At 56.8% G+C, this 18,167-nt stretch overlaps 1 protein-coding gene across 3 annotated transcripts in view; it reads left to right on the top strand.

Moving 5' to 3' along the window:
* The window catches only part of SPSB1 (splA/ryanodine receptor domain and SOCS box containing 1), a 62,252-nt gene that overhangs the window by 5,237 nt on the left and 38,848 nt on the right, over positions 1–18,167 (top strand). The window contains exon 1 of one of the 3 annotated variants that reach the window (XM_074377485.1): positions 9,093–9,314. The exons of the other annotated variants lie outside the window; for them this stretch is intronic. The gene's annotated coding sequence lies outside the window, so the exon portion shown is untranslated. Of the gene's footprint in view, positions 1–9,092; positions 9,315–18,167 lie in introns of those variants that run through there. 3 annotated transcript variants of the gene reach the window in all.

The following is an 18,167-nucleotide window of genomic DNA, read 5'->3' as shown; positions in this document are numbered from 1 at the left end:
TGTGGAGGGACCACTTGCTTATCCATTCATCTGTGGGTGGACACTTGGTCTCTGGTTTTTCCTTGTCCTCTGTGAGAGTTACAGGCTGCAGGGAGGGGCCCCATCGTGGCCCTTCGGGTGCTTGTGGGGATGCGGAGGAAGGGGGCTCAGATGATGGACTTCTGGGCTACTGCCTTGCCCTGATGTGACTGTCCCAGCCTCACAATCTGCTGCCCTCTCCAGCTGGTCAGAGGTAAGGTGAGGCCACTTGTGGGGGCTTGCAGGGGCCAGGAAGCCACTGGGCTCAGTCTTCACTTGGCCAAGAGCCCCAGAGCTGCTATCTGGGCAAGAGAAGCAGCCCCTCCAGCTGCCGCCCAGCCTCTCATTCTTGGGGCCACACACTCCTGGTTTCTACTGCCTCACTTCCGGCACTTCTAGGTCTTTCCAGCAGCTCCTGGAGGCCACCGTCCTAACTGCCCACACTCATGTCCACTCACCATTTCTGCTGCTTGGATCCGTTTGTCCCTGTTGCCTGCTGAGAGAGCTGTCTCCCACCCTGCCCCCGGGGCCACTGCCACGCCCCACCTGGCCCTGCCCGCTTTGTCTCCCCCATTCCCCCCCAACACAGGTCCCCCTCACCCACCTTGTAGCGTCAGTCCCCGGCATCTGTGTCCTGATGTCCCCCAGCTCTGTCTCAGGTACAGATGCCTCTGCCCAGTGTGTTTCATGCCAACCAGTCCGGCCACATTTCTGCGTGGATGTCCTGCAAGCCCTTCTCCCTTGACCTGGAAAACTGGGCTTCCCTGGTCCTCCCTCTTCCTGACCCCCTCGCAACCGTGGGGCTCCTGCCCACAGGTAGCCCTGACCCCACCTTCCACCCAGTAACCCCTCGAGGCAACGTAGGCAGCTGGCAGACGGTGGGACCAGGCCACATGGATCTTGTTCATCACTTGTCCCCAGCCAGCTCACACAGTAGGTTCCTGCTGGATACCTACCAGACAAATGGGTGCAGGAAAGGCCGGTAGCTCGGTGGTTCTGAGCAGAGCTTGGAGGAACACAAACCTGGGCTCAGAGGTGGCCTGGACACAGGCTTCCCCTAGGAGCCTTGGCCTCCCTGACCGAGGTTTCAGGGAGGTGATGTGCATCAATACTGGCCACAGTGCGTGGCCCTCGGCGTGCTGCGCGGGGGGTGGACCGCACCCGCCTTGGGCTCTTGTTACAGGACCTGACCAGAATTTCCCCCACAGCTCCGTGGACGGTCAGGACTCCAAAACCTCTTCTCATGAGCTGTTATTAGACCGCTTGTGTTCACTCTTTCATTCAAACATTTATTGAGCACCTACAGTATGCAGCCGGCCTGCTGGGGCTGAGGATACAGAGGACGGAGAGGGTTTCACTCTCAGAGACCTGTGTGTCTAGTGGGAGAGACAGGCCTGTCTCCCTACCCCAGGGCTTGGGGGCACGCTAGCAGAGGGAAGGGGGCGTGGAAGGCAAATGGGCATTTCAGGTGGGAGAATGGCAAGTGTGGAAGGTGAGCATTGGCTAGAGTGTGGCTGGAGTGGGGCTGAATGAGGGCAGAAGGCTGGAGAACACCAGGGGAGGGGCCTGTGGGGAGAGGGGCTGGGAGATTGAGGGGTGCTCCTATGGGGAGGGGCGGGGTCCCCTGGAGCATGTGCTCTGACTTGGACTCCTCAAGGCAGTGGCTGAGGGCCTCGGAGTAATTACTCATTCCTGCTGGCTGTCTTCACCATCTTCACCGTGGGTCCCTGCAGCAGGAGGCCTGGGCCCTGGGCCTCCCGCGTGGTGGATGCTTCTTCCTGCCACAGTTTGCTTAAGAACCCGGCTTTGATCATGGAGCGCATTCTGGCACAGCCAAGTTGGGGTGTGTGGTGCGAGAGAACCCATTTTCCTGGGGATACCTCTTACCCTCCAGCCCAGATGCGGGAGGTGGGGGTGGGATGGAGTGTGGAGGATGTGAAGGTAGGTGGATGGGCTGGATGGGTTCAGGGGCGCTTGAAAGCCAAGCTGGATGGTTTGGACGTGATGGAGTCACCATTGTAGGAAGGAGAGCCACACACAAGGGATCAAGTGGAGAAGAGGTGGGATGACTTCAGGCACAGTGCTGGGCTCGGAGTGCAGTAACAACAGCCAGCTGGCGGAGGCTGGCTTCTCTGGGCGTGCTTCCAGGGACTGTGTGTGCATGAAGTCGGTTGGTCTTCATAATGTCTGTGATGTCTGTAGGGCAGGTGGCTGCTGCCCCATTTTACAGATGAGAAAACTGAGACCAGTTCAGGGCTGCTCAGGAGCTGGGAGCTGAACCCTGCAGCCTGGCTCCCGGGTCTACACACTTCATCACCAAGCTCTTCTGCAAAGAAGAAGAGCAGTAGAAATGAGTGAGCTGAGGGACGGGCCAGAGGATCGGATGTCACCTGCAGCCTGATAAGTGGGATGTAGGGGGCTGATGAGAGTCCGAAGTGGCCCCAGGTGTGTGGGGAAATGGTGAACCCCCAGAGGAAATGGGCTCGGTCCTCACTCTGGGTCTCAGTGTGGTGATGTGCTCCGATGTGGGCTAATTATGGTTTTTAAGAAAGATTGAGGTGAATTCCACATGACATAAAAGTAACTGTTCTAAATTGAACAATTCAGTGGCATTTAGTACATTCACAGTATTGTGCCTCCAGTTCCATCTAGTTCCAGAATCTTCATCACTCCAAAAGGAACCCTTGTACCCATGAAGCAGTCACTCCCTGTGCCCCTCCCCCAGTCCGTGGCAAGCACCAGTCTGTGTTCTGTCTCTGTGGATTTGCCGATTCTGGACATTTCCTGTAAATGGAATCATCCATTCCGGAACCTTTTGTGTCTGGCCTCTGGCTAATTATGTTGGGCACTGCAGATTGAAGTGTTTCCTAGGAAGAAGCTGGATTTCCTCTCCTAGCTCACTTGGGGGCCACTTGGAGGTGGGAGCTTGTCTAAAACATTCACCTGGAGCTGCAGACACCTGCCTTTCTCTCCATATCCATCGCCCCCGAAGACCCAGCCACTGCCCTCTTGCAGCTAGCGAATCTCTTCCTTGTTCTTAATTTTTTTCGGCGAGCTTTTTAAAGTGAACCCCTGAGGACATCAACTCGCTTCTTGAAACCCATCGTCAGCAACTGTTGCTCTTTGAGTAAATTCCCAAACCCATGATGTGGCCTTCGGGGCATGACCTGGTCTCAAGCTCACTGTGTGCAGGCCACCCCCTCCCCCATCTCAAGCAACCATGCCTCATGTCTGTGGACCAGCTCTGAGGCAGGGGGCCGTGGAGCACCTTCTTCCCCAGCTGCCTAGGGTGGGAACTGCTTCCAGGATTGGTCTGACTGCTTTGCGATTTGGTACCACTTTAAAATCCTACTGGCCCATCTGGGAGCAGAGCTTCAGCTTCAGACATCACTTCCTTCCCCGCTTCCCTCCCAGTTTTCTGAGACCTGACTGTCTGTCTCATCTGAGGTGTGACTGAGAGCTTCCTGCCCTGCTCTGGGACAGTGGTGCCCCGAGCAGTGTCCACGAGCAGTTGGACCATTTGCTCTTTGTCCACCATTGACTCCAACAGTGGGTCCTGGCCTGGCGGCCCCCAGAGCCACGGTGCTATGACTGCGGATGGGGGAGTTTGTAGACAGGCCTGGATTGGGGGAGACCTGAGCTGTCACCGCCTGAGGGAACACCGGTCCTGCAGTCACGGGAGCCCTCTGACAGCATTTTCCTCCCATTCTTGGGCCAACATCTAGTTGAGGATATCTTGACTCCTGTCTGCTCTGTGCATGACTTTGCCAGAAACGGTCTTAATCTGTGTCAAATGCCTCCCATGTGCCGGGCGCTGTGCTTGCCTCTGTAGACAGATTTCTCATCCTTCAAACAACCCGTGAGTTAGGTGTTACCTCCCTGTGTGCAGAGGAGAAAAGTGAGCCTCAGAGGCGTTTTCTGCGCTGCAGGAAGTGACATGGCTCTGTGGATGATGTAAGGTCGGCCTGGTTCACGGCTATGTTCTTTCTGCTGTGAGTGCTGAACACACCGCATCATTAATTGGGTACTTCCTGTCTGCCAGAGATAACACTGCAGGTGTGTGGAGCAGCCCTTGGCCTTGGGGAGTCTGGGATGGAGCAGGTGGAGACGACAGGTGTGTGCAGGAAACACTAGCTCACTGCCAGGTGTGCTGAGTGGACGGCGAGTCCTCCTGTGACTGGGAAGGCTGATTGCAGGCTGTGGGGTTTCCGAGGTTGGGGGCAGGGAGGCAGAGTGACCCCCTGCCCTCCTGCTGAGGAAGAGGGACTCGTTGTCATAAGGATCACCGGGAGGCTGCTGTGTAGCAGGGAGGCCTTGAATGCTGGGTCCAGGGGTTCCAAGTGGGCACTGGTGACTGCGTCCCTCCCCCACCCCGTGCGCCCCAAACGTTGCTCCAAGGATGTGTGCATAAATTAGAAATTTTGTCTCCATTTGCAGTGCATTCAACACTGGCCAGAGAACTAGTGCTAGGAGTACCAGTTCAGCTCCCCAGCTCTTTGGCCTGGATGCGCTGGGGACCCTCTGGACACATCATTCGCCGTCTGCTTGGCGATTTAGCCGGAGGTCTGACCAGGGCTGGGGTTTCTGGCTGGGGCAGGGCTGCACTGTGGCTGGGCACCTTTTCTCGGGAGTGGGGGCTAACGGGCCACACAGGAGACGGGCTGTGTTGGTGGATCTGCCTGCTGGGCGGATCCCAGGGAACCTCATGCCACCCTGAGATGAAACACAGGATCCAGAGGACAAGACGGCTGTTTTTGTCGTTGTGGGGAGAGGGACCCAGCCAAGTTCTGGGGGTGCCTCTGTGGATTTCTGTCTGATGAGACAGGGGAGGGAGGGGAAGACCTGCGAGGGATTTTGCTGGTCTGAGGGGCTCAGTTTGGAGATTTTAAGAAGCTCTAATGAGAAGAGTCACCCTGCCTTTGTGAAGCTTATGTATAAATTATACATAAACGTCAGGGTCCCTTTAAAGAATCCTCCTCGTCTTTGGAGAAGTGTGAGGTTCAGAAGACAGGGCTTTCCCCCTTTCGTCCCAGGTCCAGCTTACTGAGCCAGTTTTGTAGATCTCACGTTTTCTCTCTTTGCCCTGCACCCCTCTCCAGGGTCCCAGAAAGCCCGTCTTCCTCACCATCGGGTCACACTCAGGGGTGTCTGGACAGCTCGGATAAAGGGTTTTTTTTTTTTTAATTCCTTCATCATTCAGCCAGTGTTCCCTGAATGCCTGCTCTGTCTCGGCTGCTGCGGTGTCTGAGCTGAGTCTGAGCCATGACTGGGGTTTCTCCCTCTGCTGAGGTTTTGCTTTGCAGTCAGTGTTTACACTTTTTTTTTTTTTTGAATGGAAAAATTCGAACACATGCAAGGGCAGAGGCCGGTGTCGAGAGCCCCATGTCTGTGTCTCGCTGGCTGCAGTCACCGCTCCATCATCCAGTTCGACTGCACGTAGGGGACATCCTCATTTCCGGGCAGACCAGCCTTAGGGATAACAGCCAAGTCCCAGAAGGGTCAGACGGGGCTTTGGGGCTTTGAAACTGTGCTCTTGTTTCCTCGGCGGCTCTGACATTAGGGTATGGGGTGTCCCGGGACCACCTGCTCTGAAGGCGGTGAGGGACTCTGTCCCATGGGTGGGGGTGTGGACACCACATCCCTGGCCCCTCATTTCCTGCAGAGCCTCAGGGGGGCCACGCAGAGCGGGAAGACAGGCCATTTGAACAGAGTAGTTAGACTTTTTTCTTTTCTTTTTTTCTTGAACGGGGTAGGGTTTTGTACAAGGCTTAACTTTGGGGGAAAGTCATTTGAACCGCTAAAAATAAGTTTGTGGGCCACTCTTATAGAAGCAGATTGGGATGGTTTTCTCCTGTCCCCTCCTGCCCCGTCCTCTCCCCAGCACGCTTCGGCAACCCTGTGGAGGGAGACAGAGGTTAGGAGCAGGGTTGAGCGGTGGCATCCAAGACAGTGCTGCCCGAGTTGCGGGGCGCTGGGTGCGAGATGTGGTTTTAACCATCACGTTTTGGGTTTGGGGGTGTGGTCTCAATTTTCTCCCCTGGAAGGTGCGTTTGAAGGATCCTTGGGGAATTTTCTCCTTGGGTTGAACTATGCTTCTTCGCTAGCCAGATTAAATAGCTGTGTTCAGACAAAGCGGAAAAGTGGGGCTGGCTTTCCTTCCTTCAGCCACGGGGAGACCCAAGATGATCAAGTTTTGTCTTGGTGTAACTGTTTCCCCTGAATTTTTTACAAGACAAAGCAGGTAGTACCTGATCTTCCTGGACCTTGTAGCGGTGGGAGGCTGTCTCTTCGAGGCTCAGAGTGTATACAGCAGGAGCTAATGCGGGATTCATTGCCCTGTAGGTGGGAACCGGGCTGGGGGGCTGCAGTTTTCCTGAGTCTCAGTAGCTCTGGTATCGTCGTAGGCAGGTACAATTGTGGAGGTTTCTTGGGTGAGCGGCTCATGAGCTGAATTTTGAGGATTGGACAATCTCATGTGGTGTGCTCTCACTGAAGCGGCATGGATTTGTAAAGCACCTGTTGAAGGCTGCCTGGGCAGAGTCTGGGGCTGTGCGGAGGATGCAGAGGTGAAGCAGCCAGTGCCAGTTGTTCCATCCGGGCCCGAGGCTGTGTGCATCCCCGGCGGACCTGCACACGTGGACCACCTTTTCCTCCTGGATTTAGACCAGTTTGCTTCGGGTTTACTGAGCACCTGCTGTGTGCTGGCAGGCACCGTTCTCAACACTTTCCATGAGTTAACTTATATTGCTCCCAAGAACCCCATTGAGTAGGGTTTATTATGCCCATTTTACAGATGGGAAGACTGAAGCACAAAAAAATCAAATCATTTGCCTGGGATCACACAGCCAAGAAGTCACTCTGGTCGCAGACCCAGCCTGTGCTCTGAGTCACTGCCCCACACGGGCTCTGAGCGTGAGAAGGCTTATGATCTGGCTGGGATGGGGAGTGGGTCCAGAGGCAGTGGTCGCAGGGATACCACACCGTGTTAAGTTCTGTGATACGGGTGTGCCCGGGATGCTTCGGGGGGTGATGAGGGAGAACTTTCTGGAGGAGAGCAGGCCTTAGCCAGACAAAGGAGAGGGCCCAGGAAAGGTGCCCTTAGGTGGAGGAGGTGCAAGAGCTGAGATGGGGAGAGGAGGACTGGTTCAGGAGGTGCTGCGATGCAAGGTCGAGGTGGGTCTAGCCTGGCTTCGCTGTGTCGCGAGCCTGGGCCGGCCCTGCGCAGGCGCTCCATGGAGGTTGAATGAGCCAAGTGTCATTAGCAAGGCCAGGACACTGGACGTCCTGAGTCTTGACTTTTTCCCTTCAGGAGCAACCAAGACAGCTAGAAATTGTCCTCAAGCATCCCCTGGATATTTTCAACATCTCTGCTGAGCTGTGAGAAGGTTCGGATGTGTCGGCTGAATCCTACCTTCCCCGCCCCCTTAAATAAACAAGACGGCTGGCCAGCTCAAGCGAGCTGGCAGCGCTCGTTCTGCAGCAGCTGTCCTAGAAGCTCCTGAAGGCTCCACTTGTCAGTATCTTGACTCCCACTGCCCACCTTCTGCGTGTCCAGAGGGGTGAGGTCCGAAGAATGAGACCCCTCTTTGGTTCATAAACAAAAGGAGAGGGAGGGAGATTCGGGCAATGAAGGGCAGGACCCCGGGCACTCACTTCTGCTCTTTGTCTAGTCAATCACAGAAAGAATTTCAGAAAACTACCACCTCCTTCCTGGGTTTCCCTCAGCCAGAGTGGAGCATAGATCTTCTTACATTGTCATGTTTCTTTTTGAGAAAAATCAGCCTTAAGCATCAGACTTTAATTACCTTCCCGAGGGACACTTCCTGTGGATATTTCAAGTGACAAGTGGCTGAGGTCGTGCTCCCAAATAAAATGAGGGTTTTAAACTGGGTCACAAACTGAGATGCCCCCAGGGGCCAGGAAGGAGGCACAAATGTCGCAGTGGGTGGAAGGCTATGGGGGCCGGGGGGACTGTGGAGGAGCGGCATGGGTATGTCCTGTACAAGGGGGTGGCCTCTCTTGCCAGAGATGTGGAGGCCAGCGCATTACAGTCCACTTCTTTCTCCTCTAAGAGAAGCCAGGAATCCAGATTTTTTTTTAAGTAGGTAAATGACTTAGTGGGTTTTTTGTTTGTTTGTTCTTAGAGAAATAGCACAGAATAGAATGTCTGTGCCCTCCCTGCACAGACGAGGAGGGTAAGGCCAGAGGCCAGTGGAGTCACATAGCTTGGGGCTTAGGGCGCTGGGACCAGACCTGTGCCTGCTGGCACCTGGCCTGATGGTGCCACATCCTGGGTAAGGCAGCAGGGCTGGGAACCAACTCAGCAAATTCCACTGCACCCAGAGGGCCAAAGTCCTGACAATCCCACCCACTCCCCATAGTCTCCGGTGAAAGGCACCTTCTGAAGAGTCAGCATTCAGGACTGCCTGTCGGGCACCGGGCGCAACGAGCTGCTCTAGGTTGTCTCTAGGGATCTGACTACGCGCCTGGCATCTTTAGCCTCATTCTGCAGATGAGGAAACTGAGACCTGGGGGCTCAACTAACTGGAGGGGGTGGGGTCTGATCCCTGAGCCTGGGCTTCTGACCATCGCCCGTGTACAGCAGTGAGAAGTGTGTTTCACCCTCGACCCAGTGCAAGCGGACTTGCCCTCAGGTGGCAGTGTGTCCTCGTGCTGACTGACCCCCAGGGCATCACCTGCAGTTTGGGGAACCTGGCGTGGAGGTCGCTGCCACCCTGCTGCCCTCCTGGACGGGAGCCTCGAGAGCACAGGCAGCTCCACCCGTGGAGGGACTGCTCCTCTGCTCACAAGTTTGCTGACTAATTCTCTTTGCAAACGGTTCAGTTTCACATGCTTGAGTTTCCAGTAACTACGTGGGTGGATTTGTTTCATTTAAGGGGAAAACAAAACAAAACAAAATATGGAGGGGGTTTTCTTTCCCAAGAAGAGGACTCGCCAATTATGGGTTTACTGCATGTGGCTCCGGGCATCCCGGGGCCTTTCGGCAGCCAGCGGGGCCTCTTGGCAGGCGGGCTCTGAGGTGGAAATCGCTTAGTCATTTACCAGCAGGGACCAGGTGCTGGAGGTCAGGGAGGTGCAGCGGCCACCGGGTCCTGCAGAGGGAACAGGGACCTCCTTGCTCAGCCCAAACCCCATGGGGTGGGGGAGGGGATCTGGGGAAGGGAAAGATGCCAGGTGAGACAGCTGGCCTCACCTGCCCTGGGACTCGCTGCACCTCCCAAAGGACTGGGCCTGGGAAGGAGACACTGCCCAGCTGGCTGGGCCACCTGCTTCAGGTGAGTTGGAGATGGTGGTGTGCCCAGGGGCAAGGGACGGGGTGTGTGTATGTGTGTGTGCGCGCGCGCATGCTCTGCTGGTAATGTCTGAACGCTGGTTTGGCGTGGGCACTGGCCAAGCAGAGCAGACCTGGCATTGGTGTTCGGTCCTGGGACTACTGCCTGCCAGGTATGACCCCTTTTGTTGCTGGGTGGTAAGGGGGCGTGGTCGTGGCAAAGGGGCTGATCAATGCAGGGGCACCCAGGGGCTCAGAGAAATCACTATTTACCAACAGGTCTGGGAGTGTTTGGGGATCTCACAGCCCACGTGTATCCCTCTGCCTCGGAGCACAAACACACCATTCTGCTGGGTGGCATCTATGATCCACGATTTCTTCTCTGGAGGCTGCGGTCCCAGAAGCTGCCTCTAGTCTGGGAGCCCAGGCTGGAGCAGTTATGAACCTGGCCTGGGAGTCAGATGGAGGAGGCTGGAGTCCTGTTCTGGTACTTCCTGCCTCTATGACCTGGGCCTTAGCATGCCACCTGTGAAATGGGGGTGTAAGAGGTCCCAGTGGATGGAATGAGTTGACCTTGTGAGCTCCCAGGTGCCATAACTGGGATCCAAAACCTGAGGTGGGGTGGGGCCTTACTGCCCACGCATCTTCCTGCTGCAAGGAACATGTCTTGGAATTTATAATCCTTAATCCTGGCCTTTGAGTGCTTGCTTTGTGTGCTTTCTGGAAGGGGAGAAGGGTGAATATATAGTAACTCTCAAGCTATATCATGTTAGGCAGAGGGTAATAAAGGCAATGAGAGGCAAGTAGAGTTCTGGAGGATTTTGATGAGGGTCAGCTGGTGAATCCAGGAGGGCTTCCTGGAGGAGGTGATACTGAAGCCGGCCCTTAGGACATGTAAGGACTGAAGAGGGAGGAGGCAGGAAAGTAGGAAAGAGATCTTTGGGGGAAGGGGATGTGCGTATGCTTAGGCGCTTCGATGGTACTCGGTGTGTAGTAAGCACTTCATAAATACTGTCGTCGAAATCAGCATGACTCCCAGGTTTCCAGTTTAGGTGTCTGGGAATCTGTTTTTATGGATGTGGAAACTGAGGCTGGAAGAGGCCGAGTGATTTGTCCAGGATCCAAGGTTGGAAGCCAGAACCAAAACTCATTGCTTTCCCATCAAGAAGTGAAGGGGTAAAGTGTGTGTATGTGCGTGTGTATGTGTGTGTGTGCACGTGTGTGTGGGGTGGAGATTTTCTGGCCACCAGGTGGAAGAGACAGTCTCACAGCCGCACGCAGCTGATTTCCTGTGGCGAGGGGACCGGTTCTCCTGAGCCCCTGCAGTTCCGCGGGCTTCTCGGTTGACTGCGTTTATTTTCCGTCGGCCTTCCGTTCATCCCACACGTTCGCCAAGGGCCTTCGATGCCGGGCTCTCTCCTGCCCTGGTCGCTGCTGGGGCGTGCAGACAGGAAACAGGGACACGGGCGAAGGCCTGAGGGGAGTCCCGACCGTTGTTGGGTTTTTGTGCCCCGGCTCTTCTGGAACTTCCCGATGCCCAGGTTGGTACGAGGGTCTGACCGAGCGTCCCACGGGAGCCAGGGGAAGTGGTGGACAGTCGTGCCTGTGACAGCCAGGTGGGGACCACAGGAAGCCACTGCTCTCACTCTCCCTTTCCGGGCAGGTGATTTTGAGGCAGGTGCATCGTGGGGAGGGATGGCGTTTCCTGTGGCCTGGTGAGGGAGGCCCCGAGGGGTCTGGGCTGAGTTGGTGAGGGGTGAAGGTGGGTGTGGGCACCCAGAGGCCCGTGATGCCCCTGGGTCCTTGGGAGGTGGTCCTTGTGCCTCCCCAACTCTGGTCCTTCCCGGTCTCACTGCCCCTGCTGTCTGTTCTCTTGGGCCCCTGCCTCTTTGTGTTTCCTCCCCAGCATCTCCTGAGCACAGCATCTCCAGGCGCTGGGGGACATGGCCCTCCGGTCATGTTCCTCCTTTTCCCTAAGGCCACCCCACCTCCACTTTCAGGCGTCCAGCATCCTGGAAGACCATGAGTTCTGATTCTGGCTATCGACCTGGATCCTGGACAGATGACTTAGCCTCTCTGAGCCTCAGTTTCCACGATTGTAGAAATGGGCATGAGGATCACCGCAGGGACTAAACAAAGGACTGGCTGAAGCGTGGCTGGTGCCTCGTAGGCCATTGTTGCCTTCATTCAGAGAATTGTGCCTTTGTCATCTAGCAGTGTGGGCAGCTCACCCAGGTCAGGGCCTCTGCCAGGCTCTGGTACAGCAGGGACCCCCTGAGGAGTCTCCATCCGTTGAGGGGACAGTCATATGAGCTGTAGCTACAGCACAGGGACTGGTGCAGGGGAAAGTTCCAAGGAAAGACTCTTGCCAGGAGCCCAACCTTGGCCAGGAAGGGAGGTCCTGAAGAGTAGGGAGGGGCGGGGAGCTGAGGGGACAGTGCGGGGAGGGCAGCCAGCAGCAACATCGTGTGGGCTGCAGGGCAGTGTGTGGGTATGGCAGGCTGGCGAGAGAGGCAAACGGAGGCCCAGCCTGGGAGCCACCAAGGCCACAACGTGGGGCTCGCCTTGTCCGTGAGACACGCTCCACCCCATCAGGCCAGGGCCTCACCCGCAAAGGCTGCTCCGCCTCGGGAGCACTGGAATGCAGGGGCCAGAGAGGAGGCAGGTGGAGGGACAAGGACAGCTCTGGGCCCTGCTGCTGCTCCCCGCCTCGGGACCCCCTGAAGTCAGGTTGAGACAGTCTTGGGTTCTGGGCTTGGTGAAGTCCTGGCCTGTGAGGCTGATGTGAGCAGGGAGAAGGCCTTACTGTGGAGCAGCCCCAGGTGGCCACCCGGATCAGAGAGAGGGGGTCGCAGGGCGGGAAGGGGCAGAGTGAACCTGGATGACAGTGGTGGAGGCAGTGAATTTTATGTAGCTTTGAAGTGCGGGCCCTCCCGGGCCCAGGCGCGACTGGTGCGATTTGGGTGGGGGTTGTTGTTGGTAGGGCCACCTCTCAACGGGGGGCTTCAGAGCACTGTCCAGCCTGGTGGTTGGAGGCAGGACAACCTGGTTTCCATGAGCTCCTGAGTCCACACCCCTGGTCCTGGGACTGCCAGAGCTGCTGCCTTCTCACCTTTTCTGTCCCCAGGGATCCCGTCCCAGACTTCCTGGAAAGACCCCGTCTGGGCCTGGCCCCGGGCCGCCACCTGCGGCCTGGTCCTGGGGTCAGAGGTGGGCCTCTCCTTCTCAGAGGGAGGAGGAGAGTCCATACTTCAGGCCCGTTGGATCAAATGACTTCTGTTGTGGTGGCCAGACTGACCTGCCAGGACAGGGCCAGAGGTCTCTGCTGAGGACCCTGACGTCCCGGTGGTGTTTGTTTCTCACTGCTTCTGGGCACCCTCCCCCAACTCTGGTTCCTCTTTGCCTCCCTCTCAAATTTACACAGCAGATGCCTCCTTCTACAAATATTTACTGGGCACCCACTGTCTGCTATTGTTCTAGGCCGGGGGGGGGGCGGTTACAGCAGGAGCAAGACAGACTGGAGGGTGATAATTAACCATTATTGTCTCTGGGACAGGACTGCCCTCTGTGACTCCAGGGTCCACCCACAACACCTCCTCCCTCCCTACCCCAGCCAGGTGGGTTCACCCCACATCGCTGAGGGAACAGGCCGCACACAGCTGGGTCTGGTCTCTGCATTCAGTGCCTGGCCTCGGGGCTTGTAAGGAATCCAGGAGGCACTATGAGAGTCCTGGGGGTGTGGTGGGAGTCGCTGAAACATCCCCTGGGGCGAGGTCTTGGTTACCAAGGTCAGGTCCTGGTGCCGGCCTGGCACACAGGCCGGAACGGCACTGTGGAAAAGGTGACATCTTTGATCTAATCAGCCCACATTCCATGGTTGTGGGTTGACTGTCTTTCTCCATGAGGGCAGGACCTCCATCTACTGAGTTCGACAAGGTGGGGCACACGGTGGGGCTGAATCAGCCGATTACATTTCAGCCATCACCTTATCCCCACTGTAGGGTCTGACTGCACCCCTGTGTGGCTGTCCCCCACCCCTCCGGCTGAGCATGACCTTCCTTTTGAAGGTGCCCTGGACTGTGGGCTCCATGTCTCTTGTTTCCTTGTGGGGACTTTTCGTTGACGTCACTGGTGCTGTTGGGGCCACACCTCCCATCATGGCTTGTTTTCGTGGGATGGAATTATGGGAAGTTCTACTCGTGAGAGGTTGGCGTGATCAGGAGGGGTCACTCCCCAGGCTCCAGTGGAAGACCCTCCCCCCCTTTTTAAAATAGGCATCTGGCTTCTCCTCTGCTCCATTCACAGTCTCAGTTCCTGAGCCTCTGACCCACTCCCCAGGCCAAGGCAGCGGGACTGATGGGCTGAAAAAGGCAGCAGTGGAATTACAGGTACTGGAAATCATCCCATTTCCCTTTGAACCTTCTCCTTCACACACAGACACACACACAGACACACAGACACACACACACACACACACACACACACACACACACACACACACACACACTAAGCTGAGAAAAGCTCTTAAACCTCCTCAGTTTAGTCTGAGAGACATCGCAGGCGGTGGGCCTTAAACATTTGCATTCCTTGGGCTTAGCCGGTTCTTTGGCGTGTCGAGTTTCTGGGTTAGTGGTACGTGGAGGGTGAAGCCAGAAGTCTTCACAAAGAAAACATGTGTGTGTGGTGGAATTCCAAATATCCCAGATGGCACGGAGGGGCCCCCAAGTACCAGAGCCCGTTCTGCGGGGAGAGCAGGCCCTGTGCTTGATCTAAACTTGCCCTGACCTGTTAGTCATCACCTTGGTACCCGGGAGGGAGGCATTTCAATAGTTCGGTTCTCAGACCTTTTGTGCACACTTACTATTCAGCCAAAAAATGGGTCAGAGAGCCATTCCAGAAGCTCGACACCCGTGCAGGAGACAGAAGCTGGAGGCTCACTAATGCTCTCTCATCACATCTATGACTCATCGGGAGGAAGGTTCGCCATTTGTACTGCGCTGCTGGTTGTGGCTGTAATGAGCCTTGGGCTCCAGAACCAGCCCAATTTCAGTGATGTTAAGATGTGAATCACTCAGTGTCACGAGAGGAGATGGGATGGGGGCACTGGCCTGGCGGGAGGCATTGCTCAGTTCGTGGAAGAGGTTTGTTCAACTGCAGTAGGTACCTCAGGGGGCAGAGGCGGGCTGGGGATGCAGCCCAGCAAAATCCCTGCCAGTGGGCACCATGAATCCAGTGGTCACTGGGTGTGGCCCCATTCTGGTCATTTATTTGCTGCAGCCTCTCAGCCCCTGGAGGAACAGCTGTGATGAGTCTGTGGTCCAGGTGGCAAAGGCCATCCCAGGTAACTCCCACCTGGGAATAACATCAGGTGGGGGATTTTAGTACCTACTCTCTCTGAGCTGCCATCCTGTGAGGGTCTTGAGTGGCTCTTTATTAACAACCCAAACCCCTGGGGCTTAGTCCCTGGCGACTGGGCTCCTTCTCTGTCCTAGACTCACCTCTGTAGCTTCTCGTCAGCCAGCACTCAGTAGGGACCAGGCAGGGACACATGTGCACCAGCATCATCTCACCCTCCAGTGCCCTGTCCCTGTGAGATAGATATGGTTATTGTCCCATTTTGCAGTTGGGGAAGCTGAGGCTGAGAAACTCCCAAGTCAGAGCTGGGCTTTGAGCCCAGGGCTGTCAGCTCTGAAGCCCCTGCCTGTTTCTCGCTCTCGCAGATTGTCCACAGATCCTCATTTGTCATTCCTCCCCAGTTTGCACCATAACTTGGCCTGTTGGTAAGTGACTTGCTGGTTGATTGAGAAGGGGTGTCTGTGAATAAGACCCAGGGTGGTGAGTGTTCCTCAGGGCCTCATGAGAAATGGCATGATTGCTGGGGAAAGATGTGCTTATGGGGTCCTGGGCCAAATTCTGGTGAGGCCAGGACCTCCTCGGTTCCACTGAGGGTGAAAGTTGGCAGGATATTCCAGAGGGTCAGGAGAACCAGTGCAGATGTACATCCGGTCCTGGACACTCCAATGGTCAGCAGGAGCCAAGGTGCAGCAGTGGGGGCCCCCGTGAAGGAGGAGCGTGCTGCTGCCTTGGACCGTCAGACACCTCGGCCCTCCCCCCAGCCCTCTTTCCTTTGTTGTCTGGCTGCATCAGACGTCTGGGTTTGCAGGGAGGTTCCTGAATGGGCTTTGGAAATAGGTCACTCCCTTCCCGTGCCGCCGGCACTGACCCACATGTGACCTTCCCCGTGGTGACAGTGTCTGGCCGTCACTCTTTGATGCTGTCTGTGGAGGGGCAGCGAGTATGGGGGGGCGGGGCGGGCACCCTTCCCCTACTCTGGCCTTCGAGGACTTCGCTGCCTCTGCGGCAGTGCCTGCCGGCCCTCCTCCCCTTGGCCACACTGGAAAGGGGAAATCCACGCTCCCGACCCTCCGTCTGAGCATCCGACCTTTTCCGCTCCGTGAGGTGCCCTGGCTGGGCCTGCGGCTTTGACTGTCTCGATGGAACAGACTGATTCCTGCTGAGCCAGAGCCGAGGGGGGCTGGTGGCCCCGATTTGGCCCCTCTCCGGCCCCCAGCCCCTCTGCCTGGCTCAGCCTCAGATGTTCCTTCCTCAGAATGGCTGGGGTTTTTCCGTTTCTCCACTGGCCAGCTTGGGGAGCCGTCCCTCAGGGACCATTGGCGGAGGCGGTGGTGGAGCTCGGAAGAGGCTCGCTGTATGGCCCAGGCGCCCAGGCTGACCCCGAAGGTCAGCGCTCCAATGTGGCCCAGTGCCTGGAGTCAGCGCTGGGCAGCGTGGCCCCGCACCTGAGCCTGAAGCCCTGTCTGCAGTGGAATGCTTAGTTTGGGCTTCATTTTGAAGCTCCGTGGACGGGAGAACACCAGACCCGTCTCTCTCCAAGGAGGTGGTCTCTTTCTCACGCCTGGCTGCCCCTGTGTCTCCAGGCACTGAGAGCCCAAGCTGGGCAGATTCTGGGGAAGTGACCTTTGCAGAATCCTGAAGGCCTCCTGGGCCCCAGCGAGGCAATACTTCATCCACGCCATCGACGTCCCGCTGCTGGGCTCCCAGTGTGGCGAGCAGTTCATTTCTCCTGCCATGCTCACACAACCAAGCACAAGTCCCCAGAACCGTGGGACTGGGCCTCTTCCCTCCCTCCTCTGGGGTCCTTCCTCCCCGTGGCCAGCAGGAAATTCGGGGGAACTTTTCCTGCAGGAAGGAGAACCAGGATACAGACCCCAAAGAGGAGGTCATGTGCAGGCTTGACGTGTAGTACCAGCCCCTCTTGGCTGCCTGGATCCCTCCTTGGGCATCCTGGTTGCCCTGTTCAGTCACAGTTCCTAGGGTTTTTTTCCCCATTTCTTTTTCCCTAGTTTTTTAGGCCGCATCTTTTTTGTGTGTCAAAGTAGGGGACCGAATCCCTGCTATGCAGTCACACATTCCTGCTTTCCTTGGTTAGTTGGCATATTGGATACAGCTGGGGGGGGCTCCAGGTGGGCAGTGCTTTGCAATGGATCCACCGCAGGCCCAGTGCCAGCACGTAGTGGGGCTCACAGCAATTCCTGGCATCTGTGACTGTGTCCTAATTAGCATCATCACATCTGCTGCCCTCCTCTGTGGCGGGTTCCACTGTGGGTCCGGTGATCAGCACGTAGTAGGTCCTCAGTGAGGTTTCGGGGAATGTCCCTCGCTGTCTTCCGTGGTGTGTCCTGGTGCCCATCCTCGGAAGGGTGGGCCCGGAAGGGCTGGGGTCCTGGATGCTGTGTACCCGGCCAGGAGGCCAGCCCAGCTGGGGACGGGTAAAGTCAAGACAAAGGCCTGGTTGTGCCCTCAGAGAAAACCCAAACCTGGGTTTCCCTGAGGCTGAAACTGCCAGTGCCCGGCCCGCCTTGTTCCCATAAAGGGAACTTTGTATGTGGCTCCCGGCAGAGGAGGAGACAGCCAGCGTCTCCCGGCGCCCAGACTCTCCCTGGGAACGGGTGTGACCACTGCGCGCTGCAGTGATAACTCCTGTGACCCTTGACCTCTTAGAGCCAGACGACATCAGGCCAGACAGTGAGTTTGGGACAACAAATCTGTTCTCCGTGTCTTGGGACCAGCATCGTCGGAGCCAGACCAGACACATTCTTTCTTGGAAAACCGAGTGGGTGGGGGCAGCAGGGACAGGGCTGCGATGCCGGCATCTTGTGAGCGGGTCTGCGTCAGCCCATCTGGAAGCCAGCCCCCCACCCGTGGCTGCCCCCTGAATGGAGGGCTTGTGTGGGCACTCTGGGGCCCCAGGGCTGGTAGTAGCTGGTGGAGCTGTGTCTGCTCCCACCGCTGACTCGGGGTTTTCCAGAAAAGAGCAGCCCGTGCAGGAGAGGGGAAGAGTGCCCTGTCTCTGGGCTCCGGCTGGCCTGGCTCCCTGGGGATGGTTTGGGCGTGTAGGGGTGAGCTCTTGCCATATTCGGGGACTGAGTTCTCAAGGAGTGAGAGGCCTGTGGGTCAACTGAGGGAAGGATCCAGAGCAGGTTGGGGACAGACAGATGGACACCTGACCACCCCTTTAGGAAGGTGGTGTAGGAGGGGACCTGTATCTGTGGCGCATAGTGGTTCGAGCAGGTGGCTTCACAGAATGGAAAGAGCCCCTCCCGCGTTCAGCAGGTATTCACTGAGCACCTGCTATGTGCCGCGTGCTGCTCCATGCCCAGACCTGTGGAGGTCACCTCCACAGAGGTGACCAAGACACCTGTCCTTATGAAGCATGATTTCGTATAGGGGGACAGGTCCTAAGCAGACAACTGGATGTCATAGGAAAGTGTGGGAGCAGGAGTGCTGAGGGCAGAGGACGGTGGCCATTTAAAGGAGGGTGGCTGGGAAAGGCCTC

Source organism: Camelus bactrianus, chromosome 13, assembly GCF_048773025.1.
Source record: "Camelus bactrianus isolate YW-2024 breed Bactrian camel chromosome 13, ASM4877302v1, whole genome shotgun sequence".
In the NCBI taxonomy this organism is placed as follows: Eukaryota; Metazoa; Chordata; class Mammalia; order Artiodactyla; family Camelidae; genus Camelus; species Camelus bactrianus.
This window is presented reverse-complemented; position numbering and strand designations above follow the sequence as displayed.